At 38.1% G+C, this 25,000-nt stretch overlaps 1 protein-coding gene and 1 long non-coding RNA gene across 2 annotated transcripts in view; one reads left to right on the forward strand and one right to left on the reverse strand.

Annotated features, from left to right (window-relative positions):
- Positions 1-2,443, reverse strand: part of LOC118767260 — a 12,705-nt gene extending 10,262 nt beyond the window's left edge. Inside the window, exon 1 of the long non-coding RNA XR_005003165.1 lies at positions 2,423-2,443. This is a non-coding gene — a long non-coding RNA (uncharacterized LOC118767260). The remainder of the gene's footprint in view (positions 1-2,422) is intronic.
- The window catches only part of LOC115222548 (ras-related protein Rab-35), a 56,822-nt gene that overhangs the window by 7,813 nt on the left and 24,009 nt on the right, over positions 1-25,000 (forward strand). The gene's annotated exons all lie outside the window — the stretch shown is intronic.

A 25,000-nucleotide genomic window follows, 5' to 3' on the forward strand; every position in this document is an offset into this window, starting at 1 on the left:
TCAAGCAATGCTAGGGGGACAAACACAGACACACAAAACCATATATATGACGGGCTTCTTTCAGATTCGTTTACCAAATCCACTCACAAGGCTTTGGTTGGCCCGAGGCTATAGTAAAAGAAGACACTTGCTCAAGGCCACGCTGTGGGACTGAACCCGGAACCATGTGGTTGGTGAGGAAACTACTTACCACACTTCCACTCCTGCGCCTTACTTGAGTATTTTTAAATATATTCATAATTTTGTTATATTAATGAAATATGTTAATAAAAAAGAGGATGTGACAGATTTCTGTATTTCCTAAATGATTAACTTTTAAAATATAGATTTTGAAACAAAAAAAAAAAAAGAAAGTCCATCCTTCTTTTTTGATATTTAGTGTAGCATGAAGGCAGAATGACAACCATTCTTCTAGATTATGTGTCTAAGCAAAGTACTTATTTATTGTTTAGTCCAATGCCTATATGATCAAAAAATTTTAAAAATTAAGAGTTAACCCTTTTGTTACCACATTTCTGCTGAAATACACTGGTTGTCTTTCAATTAATTTTAAAAAATAACGAGTGATTATTGTAAGATAACTTTATTGATATTAAGCTGATGTTTAGGACATAAAATGACATGGAATTTTAATGGGAAGTTTTAATTTAGATCACTTTAACTCTTTAGCATTTAAACCAGCCATACCAAGCCAAATTATTCTGTTTTATGTTCAAACAGGCCTGATCTGTCCTTTCATGCCTATCATACAATGTCATTCTAAAATTTTAAAATATCACATCATTGAAATCTTAGAGTTATATATATTAGGAGTGGCTCTGTGGTAACAAGCTTGCTTACGAACCACATAGTTCCGGATTCAGTTCCACTGCATGGCACCTTGGGCATCAAAATCTTAGTGTTATATATATTAGGAGTGGCTGTGTGGTAAGAAGCTTGCTTATGAACCACATGGTTCTGAGTTCAGTTCCACTGCGTGGCACCTTGGGCAAGTGTCTTCTACTATAGCTAATGCAAATAAATAAGCATTACATTTGACTCAGTGGTTTGAGGCAGTTTTAAGGTGGCGAGCTGGCAGAAATGTTAGCATGTCGGGCGAAATGCTCAGCGGTATTTCGTCTGTCGCTATGTTCTGAGTTCAAATTCCGCTGAGGTGGACTTTGACTTTCATCCTTTCAGGATCGATTAAATAAGTACCTATTTCTTTATTACCCACAAGGGGCTAAACATAGAGGGGACAAACAAGGACAGACATAGGTATTAAGTCGATTACATCAACCCCCAGTGCGGAACTGGTACTTAATTTATCGACCCCGAAAGGATGAAAGGCAAAGTCGACCTCGGTGGAATTTGAACTCGGAACGTAATGGCAGACGAAATACCGCTAAGCATTTCATCCGGCGTGCTAACGTTTCTGCCAGCTCGCCGCCTTAAATAAGTACCAGTTACACACTGGGGTTGATATAATCGATTTAATACATTTGTCTGTCCTTGTTTGTCCCCTCTGTGTTTAGCCCCTTGTGGGTAGTAAAGAAATAGGTATTTCGTCTGCCTCTACGTTCTGAGTTCAAATTCCGCCAAGGTCGGCTTTGCCTTTCATCCTTTCGGGGTCGATAAATAAAGTACCAGTTACACACTGAGGTTGATGTAATTGACTTAATCCGTTTGTCTGTCCTTGTTTGTCCTCTCTGTGTTTAGCCCCTTGTGGATAGTAAAGAAATAGGTTAGAGGCAGTGAGTTTTATTCCTGGACTGGGCTGTGTGTTGTCATTCTTGAACAAGACACTTTATTTTGCATTGCCCCCAGTTCACTCAGCTGTAGAAATGAGTTGTGATGTCACTGATGCCAAGCTGTATCTGTCTTTCTCTTGGATAACATTGGTGGCATAGGAAGAGGAGGCTGGTATGCATGGGTGACTACTGGTCTTCCATAAAAAAACCTTGTGCCTCAAAGGAGAACTTTCTGGGTGCCTATAAGCACTGTACATTTGGGTGGACCTTATGCTAATTTCCATGGTGACTGAAAACACAAGACTACTCCTTGAACAAGATGCCTATTTATCTTAAGTTCAGTTCCTACCCTGACTGATGCGAATACTAATTTTTAGCTGATTTAACGGAATCAATATGAAATGAAGTGCATTGCTGAAGATCTGAATACACTACCTGGTTCAAGGATGGGACCTGTGACATAATGATTATTACGTCAACACCTCAAGCATTAAGCCACGTGCCTTCGCAAGTATGTTCAAAGGCACGACCATCCCGTTCTTCTTTTAGAATTATGTTGGACCACATTATCTCATATCTTCTTTATCTTTTCTTTCTTTTACTTGTTTCAGTCATTTGACTGCGGCCATGCTGGAGCACCGCCTTTAGTCGAGCAAATCGACTCCAGGACTTATTCTTTGTAAGCCCAGTACTTATTCTATCGGTCTCTTTTGCCAAACCGCTAAGTGACGGTATCATGTTTGTAGAAAAAAAGTAGGTGTGATTTATGGAAGATTTGGTTGCCAGTTCTAACATGTCAAGTTGCCTCTTGGAAGCTTTGTAGTTAGTCGCAGTTTGTGAATGTCAGAGCAAGGAGCAGATAACAGTGGATGTTGATAAGAAATTATAGTCCATAGTTCAAGATAATTATTTCCTTATGATTCTTTTTTTATTTTGTTGTTGGTTAGACATCTGGAACAAAAGGAGTAGTGATGGTAACACATGCCCTCATGCACCTGTAAAACTGATATGGTAAATATTGGAACAATTGAAAGTCAAAGGCTTCAGAAACAACTTGTGTAGGAAAGGAATTTTAAAGGATTAACTTTTAGGGAAGAAAGGACTGAATGGAGTGGGAGGTGAGGTGAATAGACACGATGTTGGTAGATAGTACATTTGTAGGAGATGGAGGTTGGACTATGTTTGCGTGACCTATATCATGCTAATCAGTCGGATAACCTTCTTTGACTGCGGCCTTGGATACATAGACACATATATATGTAATAGCAACAACACTACAGCAACATAGACACATGTTTATGTAACAGCAACAACAATAGATGTTGTCTGAGTTTGCTGGGTGTTTGTACTTAATGTGGACTGGAGTATCTTTTCACAACCATCAAAGCGTGAAGTGCACCTCATGACCGATGGTCCGTGAGACGGTTGTGATCTGTAAAGTTTTGAGTAGGAGCCAGAAAGAAAAGTGCGAAAATGCAATGTGTGCATGTGCACACTGAATTTGTAAAATAGAAGAGAAGAATAAAATCAGATAATGTGTATGGCAAAATAAAATAGGAGAGAATAAAAACAAACGATGTGCATGGCAAAAAATAAAATGGAAGAGAAGAATAAAAATGCAACGTCAAACAAGTTATATAATGGTCTGTGTGCCCTATCTGACACAACTATCATGCAGCTTTGCTGCAATTTTCTTGTTTGGCACTGAAGAAAAAGGCCAGTCTTCGTGATATAGACTTGTCTATATATATATATATATATATATATATACCGGAGTAAACACATAAATGTGAAACAAGGTGGAAAAAAAGAGTACTCAAATACCAGTGGTAGAGTAATATGCTTTATTTAAAGCAGCAGAAAATTCTACAAAACCTGTTACTCTGAGTTTCACGTGAAACTCAGAGTAACAGGTTTTGTAGAATTTTCTGCTGCTTTAAATAAAGTATATATATATATATAGATATTGATATAGGGTAAAAATTATTAATTTATAATTAATAAATTTCACCAAGTAGTTTTGGTATGGAAAGGAACCATATTCAGTAAAAACTTACACAAGAAGTTTTATATATAATTATAACAATAATTAAGGGTTTAGCAACGAGTTGCTTAACCACATACCGAAAAATTTAGAAATAGCAGCCAAAAGACCGTTATTTCTTTTCGGCACCACCCGTCGAGGAGTAGAGCTTCCCCACCGAAATAATGGTCTTTTGGCTGCTATTTCTAAATTTTTCGGTATGTGGTTAAACAACTCGTTGCTAAACCCTTAATTATTGTTATAAATATATATATGTATGTGTGTTCAGCAAAAGAAATCCTCTTAATTCTTTACCATTCAGGTTACTCTTTCAAATGTAAAGCTTATTTATTCCCTTTGTTTTTATATTAATCATGCATAATGTCATAACTTTGAGATTTCGATGATGTGATTGTTATTTTTAGAATGACATTGTAGGATAGGTGTGAGAGGTAGTACTGGCCAGTTTGAACATAAAACAAGTTAATTGCTGGTAGGGACACTGTATTTTGTTTTGTATAGACACCCATTACCTATTTTTCTATCTATGATCACATTATTTACATTTGACAGATATTTGTCCTCATCTTGTTTGTTGTTAACACAACGTTTCGGCTGATATACCCTCCAGCCTTCATCAGGTGTCTTGGGGAAATTTTGAACCTGGGTTCTCATTCCTAAGGTATTTTTTGATGATGATGTTGTTATTGTTGTTATTATTATTGTTATTATTATTATTATCATCATTATTATTATTATTATTATCATCATTATTATTACTATTATTATTATTATTATTATTATTATTATTATTGTTATCATCATCATCATCATTATTATTATTATTATTATTCAGGTCTGTGCCTGGAAACAAACTTGGAATCTTAGGGTTAGTAGCTCGTGCTCTTAACCACTACACCATATACCCTTGGGCATAGTGGTTAAGAACACAGGCTACTAACCCCAAGATTCTGAGTTCAATTCCAGGCAGTGACCTGAATAATAATAATAATAACAACAACATTGAAAAATAGCTTAGGAATGAGAACCCAGGTTCAAAATTTCCCCAAGACATCTGATGAAGGCTGGAGGGTATATCAGCTGAAATGTTGTGTTAACAACAAACAAGATGAGGACAAATATCCGTCAAATGTAAATAATGTACATAATTCCTCATCTCTTACATATAGAACTGTTCGATCACATTGTTTACATAGACGTATTCGTGTATGAAACATCGTCACTTTCAGCATTGGCTTCAAAATCTATAGAAAATCTGTAGAGGCGCAGAAGTGGCTGTGTGGTAAGTAGCTTGTTTACGAACCACATGGTTCCAGGTTCTGTCCCACTGTGTGGCACCTTGGGCAAGTGTCCTCTACTATAGCCTCAGGTCGACCAAAGCCTTGTGAGGGGATTTGGTAGACGGAAACTGAAAGAAGCCCATCGTGTATATGTTTGTGTGTCTGTGTTTGTCCCCCAGCATCGCTTGACAACTGATGCTGGCATGTTTATGTTACCGTAACTTAGCGGTTCGGCAAAAGCGACCGATAGAATAAGTACTAGACTAACAAAGAATAAGTCGTGGGGTCGATTTGCTCGACTGAAAGCGGTGCTCCTGCATGGCCACAATCAACTGACTGAAACGAGTAAAAGAGGTACATTTAAAGAATAAAGCAAGTTGAATATTTGGGACTAGATATGGCTGGTTTAAATGCTAAAGGGTTAATTAGTAGGCCTAGCATTTGTATCTACTCTCTCCATTGCCATTATTTTTCTGCAGCTGTCATTATTCAAGAATTAACTGTGTCAGTCTCACAGGTCTCCAAAACTCTGAAAAGAGTAGGAGCACAACCCCCACCCCACCCCACCCCCCTGTGGTTCAAACCATTAAAAAGAAATAAGAAAAATAAACTACCAGTCGTGAATGCATGTTGATTTAATTAACTATACTCCACTACCCTACAAATATGAAACCATTCCAATTCCCAGTTTGTATGGATGTTTTTTTTTTTTGGTAAATTTAGATTCTTTATTAATCAGAAATTCTTTATTTTATACATTCAGCCTTACTCTGTTAGTTGTTTCTTGCAAAAGTATGGAAAGGTTGATGAAGCTTGATAAAAGCATCCAGTTATGAAAGCCTGAAGGAAAACCCTTGTAACCAGAAACGCTTTCAAATGTGTAAACCAGCGAATAAATGAACCTATATGTGGTCACTCTCTCTGCTAGAAATAACAATGAAATCTCCCTTAAATGTACACACTGTATCTTCGAAAAGGTAGTGGTGATACAAGGTACATTAGACGAAGTAGTCTAAGTTGCTATACTAAAAAGACTGTTGGAATGTCTTTGATCAAAGGTTTGCTCAGTCAGGACAACAGCAACAAAAAGACAAAATAAAAGAAAAAAAATGTGTCAGCATATTTTTACACTGACATTTGACCTAAAAAGAAAACAGCAGCCATTTCACTCTCAAATTACTCCACCCTTCACACACACACACACATTTATAAAGGAAAAATCCATGAAATAATGTAATCTTAGATACTAAGACACACACAAACACATTCACTAACAGTCATATAAACAAATGCCATCACATTAATGTATAATCACATACAACCATACACATGTATACATACTGGTTCGCCAGCCCTCAATCAAAATCGTCCAACCCATGCTAGCATGGAAAGCGGACGTTAAACGACGATGATGATGATGATACATGCACACTTGCATGCATACATGCACACTTGCATGCATACATGCACAAGACTACCAACTTGTATAATCACCTTTATACGTACTGTGTGTATGTGTATGGAGCCAGGAAATATTCCTCCACCTTCAAAACCACCACACACATGCAACAGCTTCTAATTTAGTTGAGTCCTGAGATGACCAATTCCTTCATCATCATCATCATCATCGTTTAACGTCCGTTCTCCATGCTAGCATGGGTTGGACGGTTCGACTGGGGATCTGGGAAGCCAGAAGGCTGCACCAGGCTCCAGTCTTATCTGGCAATGTTTCTACAGCTGGATGCCCTTCCTAACGCCAACCACTCCGTGAGTGTAGTAATAATAATAATAATAATAATAATGATAATTAATAAACAAATAAAATACTCACATTTATCATAAATATTGAAAAGAACAGAAAAACTGAAACAAAAGCTAAAATATCTATCGAAGGCTTTATAAATAGTTCCAGCCATGTGAGGGTGTGTTTTAAGATGAACTTCAAGAAGTCTGTTAAACTAGCGACTGATTCTTTCTGCTACTGGTTTAGTTTATCATAGATTTCTTTTTATTAATTTACAAACGGAAATTAAAATAAACAAGTATACACTGATAACTGGTTTTCGTTTGTTTTGTTTTGTCCTTCAATCATGCGACTTAGCGGTTCGGCAGAAAGGAATCAATCAAATAAGTACCAAACTTTAAAAATGAGTAACGGTGTCAATTTGATTGATTAAAAACCCTTCTAGGTGGTGCTCCAGGTTGGCCTCATTCAACTGACTGAAATGGCTTCAAGACATAAGCAAAAATAAAGGCAAATTTTGATCACAGATTTTATGTAGCAACATAGAATTACTCCATTTTAATTTCCTGCATGCTTTCATTCAATATACACTTCTGTTTATTATATATGCACACATATATAATGATGTGCGTGCACACACACACACACATGCAGATCATTCTGCAATGGCTTTGTGGAATTAATTAAATTGCATCTTTCTTCCTATTTATTTCAACAGATCTGATATTTTTTTTCTAATTAAATATTAACCTTTTCATGGCCAACTTTCTAATGATGTATGCTACATATGTTTTAATTAATTTTGAATAAATAGCAATTAAATTTGATGAAATTTAGTAAAATAGCCAAATTTTTAATGTGTTGCTAATCATAATTGCTAAGATCCAAACACAGCTGTAATCAATTAATTTTGAAAATATTGAAGAATTTAGTAAAATAATTGTCATTGTTACGCTGGTTTTTGGAACATAATATGAAATTTTGATGGAATGTTTAAATTTAGATAATTTTAAAAGAAATAAGTTTGTATCATAGAACCAAGAGCAGTCTCAGGCAGGTTTGTATAAAAAGGGTTAGGGTTAGATCCTTGGCTGAAGAAGGGGACACACCCCTGTAAATGTTAGTGGAATTCTTACTTTCTTCAGGATACCCAATTCAATTTTGGGGAAATGTTGCTTTCCATGGAAACAGGTGAGGGTTGGTGACAGGTAAGGGCTCTGGCCATAGAAGTTGCCTCAACAAACTGCGCCTGACCCATGCAAGCATGTACAAGTAGACATTAAATGATGACCAAACTGATTTGGTGTTTTTACACCTGTTTGTCTATAGTGAGAAATTTTCTCCATGACGAAACACAGTGAATGGCTTTCTTACAGGTTTGAATATGCTTCAAGCATATTTGAACCTGTAACAAGTTTGTATTTATATCTATCACTGCATAGTGCTCTTCTCCATATTTTATTTATGGTGAGCTAACGATTAGTGCAACCAGACACAATACAATGACAGGAATATAATAACAGGTATAATAAGAAGGCGAGCTGGTAGAAACGTTAGCACACCGGGCAAAATACTTAGCGGTATTTCGTCTGTCTTTATGTTCTGAGTTAAAATTCTGCCAAGGTTGACTTTGCCTTTCATCCTTACGGGGTCGATTAAATAAGTACCAGTTACGCACTGGGGGTCGATGTAATTGACTTAATCCCTTTGTCTGTCCTTGTTTGTCTCTTCTATGTTTAGCCCCTTGTGGGCAGTAAAGAAATAGGGAATATAATAACAGATATCTAGCCCCTCTTGCCAGTTTGCAGTATCTCACTTTCCTGTATCTGATGCTGAAGAGGAAATAACTACTCCAAAATGCATGTTTCTATCATTCTGGTTAGAATGTACTTTGAACTGACTTGGTGTATTTACAAATATTTGCCTAAAGTAAGAAATTTCCTCCCATGGCAGAACACAGTGAATGACATTCTTTCAGGTTCAAATCTACTTTCTATGTGTGTGTGTGTGTAGTAGATGATATATGTGAAAGAAGATGTATGACTGTTACTGTTATATTTAGAGCTCCATGTAGATATTAGTAATCCGGTCTGCTTTATGTGTAGTTGTTAATAATACCTGTAATCAGATATGATAATGTGTTCCCAGAGGATCTGTTGTGGTTGAGAATCTGTATACTCTAGGAACTTCCAATGTGGAGTTCCAAATTGTGAAATGCACATAGGAATTTTAAAATAAGAAACCTATGTTTATCCTTGTGTGTGAGAATGCATTCTCAAAGATGTTTCTAGCAAAGAACTGGATAAATTTAAGGTTAAGCATAAAATAAAAATTTATATAAAATTATGGAGACAAAATGGATTAAACAGAATTCGAGGCATATCTTAAAATAAGGATATTTGTATGTGTGTTTCTATGTGTGTGTGTGTGTGAATGTATGTATTTATGTACATTTGTATATAGGTATATATATGTACGATTGGATGCATATGTGTATAATATACATGTTATATATTAAATGTGTGTGGCTTAAAAAGTAATTTGTGTGTGTAAAGATACCCAATGCTTAAACTATTTTTATCAATGGCATGAAGTTTTATGCACAAGTTTAATTAGGTCTATTTTGGAATGCGTGTGTAGGTGCATGTGAATGTATGTTTGTGTGGGAGTGTCTCTGCGTCTATATGTGACATCTGGATGTTTGATAATGACTAATTAACAGATTATTTAAATTTGCATACTTTTGTTATCATAAAAATGTTTTGAAAATCTCTATTGCAATATTTTTTCTCCTACGTAAGACTACATAATTGTTTGAGTAACACAATAAATTTTTCTTGTTTAATTATACATTTAGTATACTGTATTTTCCCCGTGTATAAGACATGCTCTCATGTAACACAAAGCTCTACATTTTTTTTTTTGAGGAGGTGAAATACAAATTTAACATGTTTCATCATACTCCAGACATAGGCATGGCTGTGTGGTGAGATGCATGCTCTTCAGTCACACGGTTCCATGTTGAAGGCGGCGAGCTAGCAGAATTGTTAGCACGCTGGGCAAAATGCTTAGCAATATTTCGTCTGCCGGTACGTTCTGAGTTCAAATTCCACCGAGGTCGACTTTGCCTTTCATCCTTTCGGGGTCGATTAAATAAGTACCAGTTATGCACTGGGGTCGATGTAATCGACTTAACGGTGTCTCATCCTTTTGGGGTCGATAAATAAAGTACCAGTTACACACTGAGGTTGATGTAATTGACTTAATCCGTTTGTCTGTCCTTGTTTATCCCCTCTGTGTTTAGCCCCTTGTGGGTAGTAAAGAAATAGGTTCCATGTTCGGTCCCACTGTGTGGCACTTTGAGTAAGTGTTTTCTACTATAGCCCCGACCGACCAAAGCTATTTGAGTGGATTTGGTAGATGGAAACCAAAAGAAGCCCATCATGTGTGTGTGTGTGTTTGTTTTATGTTTACTCTTACTCTCTTTATTTTTTTACTTGTTTCAGTCATTTGACTGTGGCCATGCTGGAGCACCGCATTTAGTCGAGCAAATCGCCCCCCAGGACTTATTCTTTGTAAGACTAGTACTTATTCTATCGGTCTTTTTGGCTGAACCGCTAAGTTACGGGGATGCAAACAGCATTGGTTGTCAAGTGATGTTGGACACACACACGCACATACAAATACACAACGGGCTTCTTTCAGTTTCCGTCTATGTACCAAGCTTTAAAAAAGTTGATTTGTTTGACTAAAACCCTTCAAGGTGGTGCTCCAGCATGGCTGCTGTCATATGACTGAAACAAATAAAAGATAAAAGATGCTCATACACTCATTATCCCATTCATAATATAGTCACTAGAAATAGCAATTAAAACTCCTTCTAATTGCACACTGCCTTCTTAGCAAAGCGCAGGATATTTTTGGATAATGTAGTTCTGGATATCCCATTTCAAATGGGAAATATCGTTAGATTAAGGCCGGAATGTCTTTGGTCCTTGGTTTGCTGAATCACAGCTGACCTGAAGGCTAGACAGCAACATCTTCATCATCATCGTTCCCTGCCATCTTCTTTGATGCCACTCTCATCCTTCTCGTTTCCATCAACACCAACATCATGGTTATTTAGTGTTTATTTTGAAATGCTTGCATGGATTTCAGATATGTGTGGCACCAGGCACACACACACACACACACATGGAAACTGTCATCACCAGTAACTATACACAGGTGTGATAATAATGTACAAAACTGAGAGTATGTATCTATATGTCATTTATTTATTTATATGAAGGGTTCTAGTTATAAAGTTTTGAGTCTAGATAAATATTCCATGTCCCTTTTTTTTTAAAGATGGAAGTGTTTTTTCAATCACCCTAAACCCTGAAGCAATTTTGTGTATGTGTGAACATTGAACAGTTTTTCACATGAACAAATCTTTATCTTTGTGACTTTTTTTTTTTTCATTAGACCCCTTTCTTGTGTGGCCATGTTTTCTCACAAGTTCATGGTAATAATGATTGCACTGACCTCACCAATACTAATTAGAGAGGGACACATCCATGGTATTTATCAGGAGTTCATCACTATTAAAAAAATTTAAAATATAGTACGGTATTTTAACTCTTTAGCATTTGAACTGGTGATCATCATCATCATCATCATTTAACGTCCGCTTTCCATGCTAGCATGGGTTGGACGTATGACTGAGGGCTGGCAAACCAGATGGCTGCACCAGGCTTCAATCTTGATCTAGTAGAGTTTCTACAGCTGGATGCCCTTCCTAATGCCAACCACTCTGAGTGTGTAGTGGGTGCCTTTACGTGCCACTGGCACAGGGGCCAGTCAGTCGGCACTGGCAATGACCTCGCTCAAATCTTTTACATATGCCACCGGTGAAGGTGCCAGTAAGGCAATGCTGGTAACGATCCCGCTCAAATGGTGTCTTTTACATGCCACCGGCACGGAGGCCAGATAGCAACTCTGGCAACGATCACGCCGCTCAGATGGTGCTCTTAATGCCCTACTAGCGCGGGGCTCGAGTGCCAGTAGTGTGACGCTGGTAACGATCACACTTGAATGGTGCCTTTTAAGTGCCACTGGCACGGAAAGGTTGAAAAATTTGATCAGATCCAGCCTGTCACACACATCCTATAATGTTATTCTAAAAATAACATTCAGATCGTCCAACTCTCAAAGCTACAAGATAATGCAAAATTAATTATAAACGATGTGAACAAATGAGTATTACATTTGACCGAATAATCTGAATGTTAAAGGGTTTATCTGAATGCTAAAGGCCATTTTTCTTACTAAAGTAGGGAGCACTTTTCGCTTTGCTTTGTTGCCACAACGTACTTCTCTCCATTTCCTTCTCAATCAATTTTGGTTATGTCTTTCTTCTTTTTCCTCTTTGTCTATTTTCTTCCACATTCTCTTCGTATTTCTTTATTGCCCACAAGGGGCTAAACATAGAGGGGACAGGCAAGGACAGACAAACGGATTAAGTCAATTACAACGACTCCAGTGCGTAACTGGTACTTAATTTATCGACCACTGAAAGGATGAAAGGCAAAGTTAACCTCGGCGGAATTTGAACTCAGAATGTAACGGTAGACGAAATACCGCTAAACATTTCGCCTGGCGTGCTAACGTTTCTTATTTCTTTACTGCCCACAAGGGGCTAAACATAGAGGGGACAAACAAGGACAGACAAAGGGATTAAATCAATTGCACCGACCCCTCTATGTAACTGGTACTTAATTTATCGACCCCGAAAGGATAAAAGGCAAAGTCGACCTCGGCGGAATTTGAACTCAGAATACTGCTAAGTATTTCGCCTGGCGTGCTAACGTTTCTGCCAGCTCGCTGCCTTTACATTCTTTTCTTCCACATTCTTTTCTATCACTCCTATTATTCTGCACATGACCCAACTGTTTCATACAATTTCCTTTCAACAGTCACCATTGATTCTTTTTAATCACACACCTTTCTCAGAATTATCCTCTAAAGTTTCTTGACCTAATAATCTACACCAATTTTATCAATGCCATGATCATTAAAGATTCCTAACTTAGATGTAAGATCTTTATTAAGGTAACATATGTTTTTGGCAACAAGAAAAATCAATGGTGTTTCATTCCTTTTAAGCATACAAATATGTTGTGCATGTGTTTCTGTTTAATCTTAGTGTATAAAGTTTATACAATATACAACTAAGTTACATGCTAGGGCTGTAGTGTATACAAGTTATAACACAACGATGCCTATTGAAACGACTTGCTTTATTCATTCTTTGTAAACTTTACAATTGTTCCTTGTGGTATTTGAGGCCAACCAAAAAGTACTGGGACTGGTGCTGTAAAAAGAAAACTACATAAATTCAACATTTAATCATCATCATCAGCAGCATGGGTTGGACGGTTCGACTGGCGGCAAGCTGGCAGAATCGTTAGCACGCCGGGTGAAATGCTTAGCGGTATTTCTTCTGGCACTAAGTTCTGAGTTCAAATTCCACCGAGGTCGACTTTGCCTTTCATCCTTTCGGGGTCGATTAAATAAGTACCAGTTACACACTGGGGTCAATACAATCGACTTAATCCGTTTGTCTGTCCTTGTTTGTCCCCTCTGTGTGTAGCCCCTTGTGGGTAGTAAAGAAATAGGTTCGACTGGGGTCTGGTAAGCCATGGAGGCTGCACCAAGCTCCAGTCTGATCTGGCAGTGTTTCTACAGCTGGATGCCCTTCCTAACGCCAACCACTCCGTGAGTGTAGTGGGTGTTTTTTTACATGCCACCGGCACAGGGGCCAGAGGAGGCTGGCAAACAGCCACGATCGGTTGGTGCTTTTACGTGTCACCGGCTTCAAAAATAGTCACCTTCTCAAAGCCACACACTTTATCCAGAGATATTTCCATAAAATGGAAACATTCCTCGAGCTCCACTTTTTGGGGTTACTTGCAGCTGGCTCATCACATTGTCTTGGATTTCTTTGATGTCTTGAAATCTTGTTCTGTTCAAGTAGGATTTGATTTTTGGAAAGAGGGAAAGAGGAAAAGGCAAGCTTTTGGAAAACTTTTGTTGCAGATTCTCTGCTCAGTGTTGTTTGCCATGGTCATTGATGGGTCTTCTGTGGTTTGGTGAGATAACAATGCACTACACACTTTTCTTTTAAGCATTGCTGTTAACAGAGTTGAGCAAGAATGTTATAACTTAGTGTGCATCCACAATAGAGTTTAAGGTCAGTGGTCCCAATACCTTTTGATCAGACTTCATATATATGTTTGTTCCTTCTCTAGCCATGCCTGGCTCATAGGGCCAGTTTCCTTGGCATATAGGTTCCCCACCTGGACGGGATGCTGATCCATCACAGGTGAGTTGCAAGATGCAGAGATAGTTGTGGCGAAAGAGTCAGCAGAAGTTCTCCATTACTTTCTGCCTGAGCCGCATGGAGCTTAGGCGTTTCGCTCATAAACACATACATCACCCAGTCTGAGATTCGAACCCGTAATCCCTCAACCGCAACTCTGCTGCTCTAACCACTAGGCCATGTGCCTCCATCTTCATATGTATATATGTTGTATATTGTTCCTTCTTGAACCATGCCTGGTTCATAGGGCCGGTTTCCTGGTTTCCTTGGCATATAGGTACCTCACCTGGACGGGACGCAGGAGGAAAGAGTGAGAGAAAGTTGTGGCGAAAGATTCAGCAGAAGTTCGCCATTACCTTCTGCTGAAGCCGCGTGGAGCTTAGGCGTTTCGCTCATAAACACACACATTGCCCGGTCTGAGATTCGAACCCGTGATCCCTCAACCGCAAGTCCGCTGCTCTAACCACTAGGCCATGTGCCTCCACCTTCATATATATATATGTTGTATATTGCATGTACAAATAGATCTACAACAGCTACTGTTAAGTTTAGATCTCCACATTGATTAATCATTGATTAGTCTTCCTTCAGTATAGTGGTTAAGCAACTACTATACTCAATAGTGTTACTAGTTGTGATATACAGGGCAAAACCAGGTGAAATTGTCAATGCAATAAAATAAGTATTCAATGCCAAAGGTAGAGCTTTAATTACTCATTTCATTATATAAGGTTTGTTGGGGCCTGTTAATACCTGAAATTTCTTGCTAGCACTGAAGGAAAATAAAAAAGAAACATTACTGCATTCATTTAGTTAAAAGCCACTGTTTGTGGTGGCCATGATGCAGCGAACTAGCAGAATCATTAGCATGTCAAAGTGCTTAGCAGCATTTCACATGTCTTTAGGTTCTAAGTTTATATAATAATAATTTGAGAGAATATTATTCCTAACTTACAGGGAAAAATTCAATTTCGAAATACTAAATCAAATTTCACAAAATATAATTGTCGGCTGCGGGGTCATTCCGAAAAGCTCTACCTGCGACGATTTCATCTTAATCGAAGGAGAGGAGCTTTCTCCGTCCGGGTTGCGGATCCGTGGAACAAGCTGCCAGACGAGATGGTGAAGATGCCGACGACCGCTTTGTTCAAAGCCTCCCTGGACCTCAAGTGGCCTGAACTCTTTACATGAACACCACCCTGTACTTAACTCCATGTCCCCCTACATGGCCTTGCTATTTGCTTTTGAGCCAAATTAACTAACTAACTAACTAATATAGGCGCAGGAGCGGCTGTGTGGTAAGTAGCTTGCTTACCAACCACATGGTTCTGGGTTCAGTCCCACTGCATGGCACCTTGGGCAAGTGTCTTCTACTATAGCCTCAGGCTGACCAAAGCCTTGTGAGTGGATTTGGTAGATGGAAACTGAAAGAAGCCCGTCGTATATATGTATATATATATATATATATGTTTGTCCCCCCAACATCGCTTGACAGCCGATGTTGGTGAGTTTACGTCCCTGTAACTTAGCGGTTACATCCCTGTAACTTAGCCATGGTGCCCCATATATAGTGGTATTGAGTTAGATATGGCCGAAACTTATCAGTTATATATATTTATTTATTTATTTATTAAAAAAAATTTTTTTTTTTACTTGTCAGTCATTTGACTGCGGCCATGCTGGAGCACCGCCCTTGGTCGAGCAAATCGATCCCGGGATTTATTCTTTGTAAGCCCAGTACTTAATCTATCGGTCTCTTTTGCCGAACCGCTAAGTGACGGGGACGTAAACACACCAGCATCGGTTGTCAAGCAATGCTAGGGGGACAAACACAGACACACAAACACACACACACATATATATATATATACATACATACATATATACGACAGACTTCTTTCAGTTCCGTCTACCAAATCCACTCACAAGGCATTGGTCGGCCCGGTGCTATAGCAGAAGACACTTGCCCAAGATCCCACGCAGTGGGACTGAACCCGGAACTTTGTGGTTGGTAAACAAGCTACTTACCACACAGCCACTCCTGTATATATATATTTGATGGGGCTTCTCTTATTTTCTGTTTACTAAACCCACTGACAAGGCTTTGGTCGTCCTAAGACTATAAAAGAAGACAGTTGCTCAGGGAATCATGTAAATGGGTAACAAACTTCTTGCCACGCCCATACTGATTCAATATCGTTCGCAAAAAAACAAAAAAAAAAAACAAAGTAAAACGAAAGGCAAGATCGATTGCTACGGGACACAAGACTACAAAGCTGTATATAGTTAGATATTTTAGCCTCTTTGCTAATGCACTCCGTATAAATAACAATTTAATTTTAAGTAGAAAGAACAGTCAATTTATTACATCGGTCCTAGAAGGACGAAACTTTCTTTAACATAATCATCGATGAAAGTTTCTTAAACTTTTCGACACTTTCTAAAACTGCAAAATTTCATTTTAAAAGTAAATGCATTATTTACATTGTTACGCGGAAATAGAGTTGGTGGCGGTGGTGGTGTATTGAACTGCAGTTACGCCCACACAACTTAATATGTTTTTATTTTGCTGAACGATCTCAGTAAATTACTGAGACCGTATCAAATCGCGCACTTATTAAATAAGTTTATACATCCACCATTTCTACACTCTTTCAATTTTCATAGATTTTATTTATATATTTTTTTATTTTCCCACATTCTAAACACGTCATGCTTAGACTTCTCTTTATATGACCCAACAACTTGCATCTCCAGAATTTGTAGCGCGCGCGCGCACACACACAGACAGACAGACAGAGAACGTTTATAAGCTTCAAGCTTATAATTATTGGCAGAATCGTTAGCACGCCGGACATGATGCTGAGCTGCATTTCGTCCGTCTATATCACGTTCTGGGTTCAAATTCCGCCGAGGTTGACTTAGTCTGTCATCTTTTTTTTTTGGGGGGGGGGGGGTCAGTAAATTAAGTACCCATGAAATCGGTTAGTCCCCTCCTCACCAATTTCAGGCCTTGTGCCTCATTAGAAATTAGAAAGGGTTATTATTTACAAAATTTTCTCTCATACTGTTTCCTCATTTAACGCTGAATACGCATATATATATATATATATATATATATATTATATATATATATATATATATTTATGGTTCCTGTTTCAGTCCCCTACTGTACCCTCAGGCAGACCAAAGTCTTGTGAGTGGATTGGTGGACGGGAACTGAAAGAAGCCCGTTGTACATATATATACATACGTATGTACTTACGTACGTCTTGTGTCTCTGTCCTTCGCCACCACTTGACAACGCGTGTTTGTGTGTTTACGTTTCCCGTAAGCTAGCGGGTCGGCATGGGCGACCAACAAAATCCAGGCTTAAAAAAATATTAGGATTGATTCATTCGACTAAAAACTCAAGGCTGTGCTCCAGCATGGCTGCAGTCACACACACATACACGCACGTTCGCTTGTTTGTTTGTTTGTTTTTTTACCATAAAATGTTAGGCACGTTGACAAAAATTGGAAATTGGAGGTCGTTTCTTTCCACAAATTTCCATGGGGCATTTATAATGACAAATTAAAAAAAAGAAAAATTGAGTTGATTTACTCAATTTTAGTAGCAGTAAAATAAAAATTGTCCCATACACATACATAAGAGAAAGACAGATATCACATAGACAAGTTGTAGTAGTAGTAATTAAATTCCCTTAATTCATTAGAATATACCAAAAAAAGGATACATTTTATTTCTCACCCCAATTGTAAATAATGTCCATTCTTTTATACTAATTACTGATAGCAGTTGGGTCTCTGACACTTCTATCGTCACAAGTTTTTTTTTTAATACCCTTCATCACATGTCCCAACCCCTCCGTCTCTGTCATCCCTTCCGTACCCCTCATTCATAAATTGCATAACAAAAATTCCTTCAGTTTGAGTATCTGCTGATCTCTTTTCCAGCAACTGTGGTTGGTTCAAGGATTTTTTTTTTTTCCTACCGACTTTATTTTCTTTTTCTTTCTTTGCTGGTATTTACTTACCCTTTTCTACTATGAGCACAAAACCTGAAATTTGTGGGGAGAGGGTTAAGGTAAGATAATTACATCAATCCAAAGTACCAACTGATATTTTACCAACCCTGAAATGAAGAAAGGCAATGTCGACCTCTGCAGAATTTGAATTCAGAACTTAGAATTCAGAATAATAATAATAGTAATAATAATAATGATAATGATAGTAATAGTAATAATAATGATAATAATAATGATGATGACGATGATAATAATAATAATGATGATGGTGATAGTAGTAATAATAATAATAATAATAATAATAATCGTTTCAAATTTTGCCACAAGGACTACCATTTTTACATTGGCCCCAGTGTTTCACTGGTATTTAATTTATCGACCCTGAAAGGATGAAAGGCAAAGTCAACCTTGGCAGAATTTGAATAATAATAATAATTATTAGAATTATTCAACTCCCAAAGAATTCCTCTCAACACATGGTTATGATGCTCCCCCACTACTTCTGCTCGTGATCAGAAATGCACATATATCGTCAGCCACTAAGGGACATGCTCAACTGGTTAAGGTCAAACAACTGACAAACAAATCTGTGGTATTGAGCAGAATATTTGCTGCCCTCCCGCCCGCTTTTTTTTTCATCAGACACCATGTTAAGGATACGTTATTCAACATATTCCCCTTTGGTATGTGTGAGATTCAAGGGAGATATTATTCAGCTGTTATTTCTGATATGTGAAGTGATAAGCGTACAGACAAGTTTTTGTTGGCTCCATAACTCTCACCCAACCAAAAATACTGTTTTCCTTTTTTCAAATTCTTTTTTTTTTCATTTTCTTTCTTTCATTCTTTCTTTTTTTTTTTTTCTTTGTTATTGTCAATATTCAAAGTCGCCAACCGTGAAGTTGCTTTATTTATATTATTAAACTGACCTACCAGCTAAACAATTTTTTCTTTACTGAATACAATCACTGAACCCAATAGCATATCTCCACGATCGTCCCCCTCCCCCACGCACACACATACGCACAGAAACATACTCTCTCTTTCTCTCTCTCTCTCTCTCACACACACACTCACTGTTCATTTCTTTTCTTATCTACAGTTGTCAAAGTTATACTTTCTTCTTTGTTAGGCAAGCTGACTAATTATTTTTGCTGCAAACCTTGCCCCCCCCCCCATTCCGGAATCATTGGAATTTTTTTTTTCTGTTGAATGAATTACGTTGACCTCCATTTTTTTTTTTTTTTTGATGAATTACTTTGACCACCGAGTTCCCCCCACCCCCAGTGAAACTTGTGTGGGTGTGTTTCCCAAAATTTACCTTATTTTTGTTTAAGGTAATTTATATATATCCCGCCAATGACTAACTTTACAAATTGAGTAGAAACAGAAAATACTAAACGATAACTATGATCCATCTTTTCCGTCATCTCCGATTCCTAGGAGGGTTGTAAGGGTAGGGTTCCTCCATAGGGAACTCTCAGAAGCCACCATATTTAGACTTTCTGATTGGATTCCCAAGCATAACGTAACCGAGATTATTTTTTTGTTTGTTCCTTCTCGAGCCACGCCTGGCTCATAAGGGCCGGTTTCCCAGTTTCCTTGGTGTATAGGTTCCCCACCTGGACGGGACGCCGGTCCGTCGCAGGTGAGCTGCTAGATGCAGGAGGAAAGAGTGAGAGAAAGTTGTGGCGAAAGAGTCAGCAGAAGTTTGCCATTACCTTCTGCCGGATCCACGTAGAGCTTAGGTGTTTCGCTCATAAACACACACATCGCCCGGTCTGAGATTTGAGCCCGCGATCCCTCGACCACGAGTCCGCTGCTCTAACCACTAGGCCATGTGCCTCCACAACTGAGATTATGGATATTATCCTACCATCTCATTCTTTGGTCTACCCCCTGAGTCTCATGCCAGTTAGCTCAGCATGAAAATGATCTCATTAACAAATTGGTTTGAATTTATTCTGTCCTTAACATTTAGCGGTCTGATGCTGTACATGCCTCGACCATTCCAACCCACGAGATTGTTAACTTTATGATCCATCATATATTTTTACACTTTTGCCCACACAGACCTTCAGTGGTTAATTACCTCTGATTTTTATGGTTTCACTATGTATTTTGCGTCCTTATCACCTGTCAGTATAACCATCTTATCTTTTCAGCATTAGCAGCCATCAGCCAAGAGCTTCTAGCCTGTAATCATTTTCTCAACTCATTCTATTTCTCGAATGTTCGTATTAATCTTTGTGTTGTGATTGCTTTGTATAATGAAGCCATCTAAGCAATAAAGTGTCTTTTTTATGTCAGTTAATTCGAAATAGTTAATCTGTGATGTTTCTGAAGGAATACTAATCAGATTAGCTGTCTCACTTGAAGAAAATTGTCTCGCCACCACTATCACCAACTATAGTAACTATGATCCAACAAGGAAGCTTCTGCATAGTCCCTGAACCTGTTAAAAGTAGCAACCAAATCCCCTTCAAATGACCAAATCGGATTTGATTGTTGGCATGGGAACACATAGTTAGGTGCAGGTATAGGTGTGTGGTAAGGAGCTTGCTTCCCAACCACATGGTTCCAGGTTCAGTTCCAGTGTGTAGCACCTTGGGCAAGTGTCTTCTATAGCTGCAGGCCAACCGAAATCTTGTGACTGGATTTGGTAGACAGAAACTGAAAGAAGCCCATCATGTGTGTGTATGTGTGTGTGTGTGTGTCTGTCTGTCCTTCCTTTACTGCTTGACAACCAATGTTGGTGTGTTTAGGGCCCTATAACTTAGTGGTTCAACAAAAGAGACTAATAGAATAAGTCCTAGGCGGCAAGCTGGCAGAAACATTAGCACGCCGGGCGAAATGCTTAGCAGTTTTTTGTCTGTCTTTACGTTCTGAGTTCAAATTCTGCTGAGGTCAACTTTGCCTTTCATCCTTTCAGGGTCGATAAATTAAGTACCAGTGACGCACTGGGTCGATGTAATCAACTTAATCCCCTTGTCTGACCTTGTTTGTCCCCTTCTATGTTTAGCCCCTTGTGGGCAATAAAGAAATAAGAATAAGTACTAGGCTTAAGAGATAAGTCCTATGGTCGATTTGTTTGACTAAAACGCTTCAAGGTGGTGCTCCAGCATGGCTACAATCAAATGACTGAAACAAGTAAAAGAATAAAAGAATTGAACTTCAGTTGAAATTAAGTTTGGGGATGGTCAAAGCTCAAATGTCATGATCATAGTACTGTTCAATTATGGACTCTTCACATCTAAACAATTACAATTTTCTCACCTCTTATCAATTATCTAAAATACATCAAAGTTATAACTAAAAGTCCAAACATCCAAAGCAACATGACAAATGACCATTTTGAAAGAAATATTTTTCAATTAGATACGTAACCTATCCTTTTGTTACCATAATTTCTGTTGGAATATACTACCTTTATTTCGCTTAGTTTTGAAAATAATGAAAAAAATTTAGTAAAATATTTGTCATTATTAAACTGGTGCTTCAATCATAAATTGGTTTCAAATTTTTGCACAAGTCCAGCAAGATTGGGAGAGCGGAGTAAGTCGATTACATCAACTCCACTGCTCAACTGGTACTTATTTTATCAACCCCGAAAGGATGGATAACAAAGTCGACTTCGGCGGAATTTGAACTCAGAATGTCAAGATGGAAGAAATACCTATTTCTTTACTAACCACAAGGGGCTAAACACAGAGGAGAGAAACAAGGACAGACAAACAGATTAAGTTGATTTCATCGATCCCCAGTGCGTAACTGGTACTTATTTAATCGACCCTGAAAGGATGAAAGGCAAAGTCGACTTTGGCGGAATTTGAACTCAGAATGTAAAGATGGAAGAAATACCTATTTCTTTACTACCCACAAGGGGCTAAACACAGTGAAGACAAACAGATTAAGTTGGTTTTATCGACTCCAGTGCGTAACTGGTACTTATTTAATCGACCCTGAAAGGATGAAAGGCAAAGTTGACTTCGGCGGAATTTGAACTCAGAATGTAAAGATGGAAGAAATGCCGCTAAGCATTTTGTTTGACATGCTAACAATTCTGCCTGCTCGTTGCCTTAATTGATAGATGCACTTCAGTCTGATTTATTTTCAAATTAGTATTTGTAAACTTAAGGCGGCGAGCTGGCAGAACCATTAGCATGCCGGGCGAAATGCTTAGCAGTATTTCGTCTGTTTTTACGTTCTCAGTTCAAATTCCGCTGAGGTTGACTTTGCCTTTTATCCTTTCAGGAGTCGATTAAATAAGTACCAGTTACGCACTGGGGTCGATATAATCGACATAATCCATTTGTCTGTCCTTGTTTGTTCCCTCTGTGTTTAGCCCCTTGTGGATAGTAAAGAAATAGTATTTGTAAACTTGGGACCTTTAACATACATTAGTACAAGCTCATAATAGATTTTACATTTACTCGGTCAATACAGTTTTAACAACTCTGATTCCTTCATTCACATTGGTTTGAAGTAATCTCATAGCTTTGGGATTTTGATGATGTGGTAGTTTGCTTTTAGATTGACATTGTGGGATAGGTGTGAGAGGCTTGATCTGGATGGTTTCAACCTAAAGCAGGTAGAATATTTGGTCCAGATATTTCTGGTTTGAATGTTAGAAAGTTAAGTCAAATGACCTAAATAGGCCAAAGCAAGATTTGAAAGTCAGCAATGATAAAAAAAATTAGATCAAATACTGCAAAACATTCCATTTGACTCTCGTGGTTCCACTAGACTGGCATAATTGTTAGATTTTATTTACCTCTGAAGTATGTGAGGCAAAGTTGAGCACAATTATATCCAATATTTTCAACATCAGGAATATCTTCAAAAAAGTTACATTTAATTAGAAAAGTTGTACATGTCTTCAGTGAAGAGTCAGCAACTACAGGCAAATAGTTAACAGTTCAAACAGTAACAACTGCTGCTGCTGCTACTACTACTACTACTACTACAATGACTATTAATCTGTGTTTTGATTGGTTGGCTAGTTTGTTATTGTTGTAGTTACTGACTGACTGACTGTTTGGCAGGAAAATTTGCCAGGGCTGCCTTCTGCATGGATAATGTGTAAGTAAGCACGGGTTTTACTTAAGTAATGTAATGAAGCAAAATGGATTTTAAATCAGTTGAAATTATATCTGTAATGAGATGGGGGTTGGGGGATGGACAATGTTCATGGTAGTTCTTATCAAGAAATGCAAGGGAGAAAATTTTAAATTGATAAAAAATTAAATGAAAACGCGCAGAAGAGTGCAGGCGCAGGAGTGGCTGTGTGGTAAGTAGCTTGCTAACCAACCACATGGTTCCGGGTTCAGTCCCACTGCGTGGCATCTTGGGCAAGTGTCTTCTGCTATAGCCCCGGGTCGACCAATGCCTTGTGAGTGGATTTGGTAGACGGAAACTGAAAGAAGCCTGTCGTATATATGTATGTATATATATATATGTATGTGTGTGTGTGTTTGTGTTTGTCCCCCTAGCATTGCTTGACAACAGATGCTGGTGTGTTTACGTCCCCGTCACTTAGCGGTTCGGCAAAAGAGACCGATAGAATAAGTACTGGGCTTACAAAGAATAAGTCCCGGGGTCGATTTGCTTGACTAAAAGAAAAAAAAGGTGGTGCTCCAGCATGGCCGCAGTCAAATGACTGAAACAAGTAAAAGAGTAAAAGAGTAAAGAGTAAGAGACTGGATCTTGTCTTTGTCAAACAAGTGACAATTTCAGACATGTCTTGATCTTGATTAAACTTTCTCTGCAATGAATACCGTACCATGTATTTACCAGACCTTAGAATGACTCCAGAACAGGGCCGTCATTAGGCGGCGAACTGGCAGAATCATTAGCACGCCAGGCGAAATGCTTATCAATATTTCGTTTGGCACTGCATTCTGAGTTCAAATTCCGCCGAGGTCGACTTTGCCTTTCATCCTTTCGGGGTCAATAAATTAAGTACCAGTTACGCACTGGGGTCGATGTAATCGACTTAATCCCTTTGTCTGTCCTTGTCCCTTCTATGTTTAGTCCCTTGTGGGCAATAAAGAAATAAGAACAGGACCATCACTAAGCCCCTGCAGTCACAAAGGGCCTCCACGGATGAGGAGCCTCATGTTAAAATCAAAGTACGTAGATGAGTCATCTATTTACTTTGGTTAAGATTTTGAACAAGATTTAAACTATGTTAACTGAAAATTTCAAGAAATAAAATGGTAATACATTGTACCTGTAAAAGTTCTTGTAAAAATATTACATTGTACCACGAACGTGTAGCAGACTTTCTGAATTGTCTTTGATATCTATTAAACATGAACTTCAGCTTAATTATTCTGAACTGATCGATGATTTCGTAAAGCAAAAAATGCACTGTGGTTGTCTTTGAAAAGTGCTCTTTTATTCATATCAGGAAATTTTACCTATTGAAATTTGTAATAGCCCTAAATAAATTTAACTCGTACTTTTAAAAATGTTCTTTAGGATAACGTGAAATATTGAACTTCAGATTGACTAAAGTAAAATATAGCTATGGCGGCGAGCTGGCAGAAATGTTAGCACGCCAGGCAAAATGCGTAGCTGTATTTCATCTCTCTTTACGTTCTGGGTTCAAATTCCGCCGAAGTCGACTTTGCCTTTCATCCTTTTGGGATTGATAAATTAAGTACCAGTTACGCACTGGAGTTGATGTAATCGACTTAATCCGTTTGTCTGTCCTTGTTTGTTCTCTCTGTATTTAGCCCCTTGTGGGTAGTAAAGAAATAAATATAGCTATGAATAAAAGGTGCATAGATTATGAATTTTGATTGAA

Source organism: Octopus sinensis, linkage group LG20 (assembly GCF_006345805.1).
Source record: "Octopus sinensis linkage group LG20, ASM634580v1, whole genome shotgun sequence".
Taxonomy (NCBI): Eukaryota; Metazoa; Mollusca; class Cephalopoda; order Octopoda; family Octopodidae; genus Octopus; species Octopus sinensis.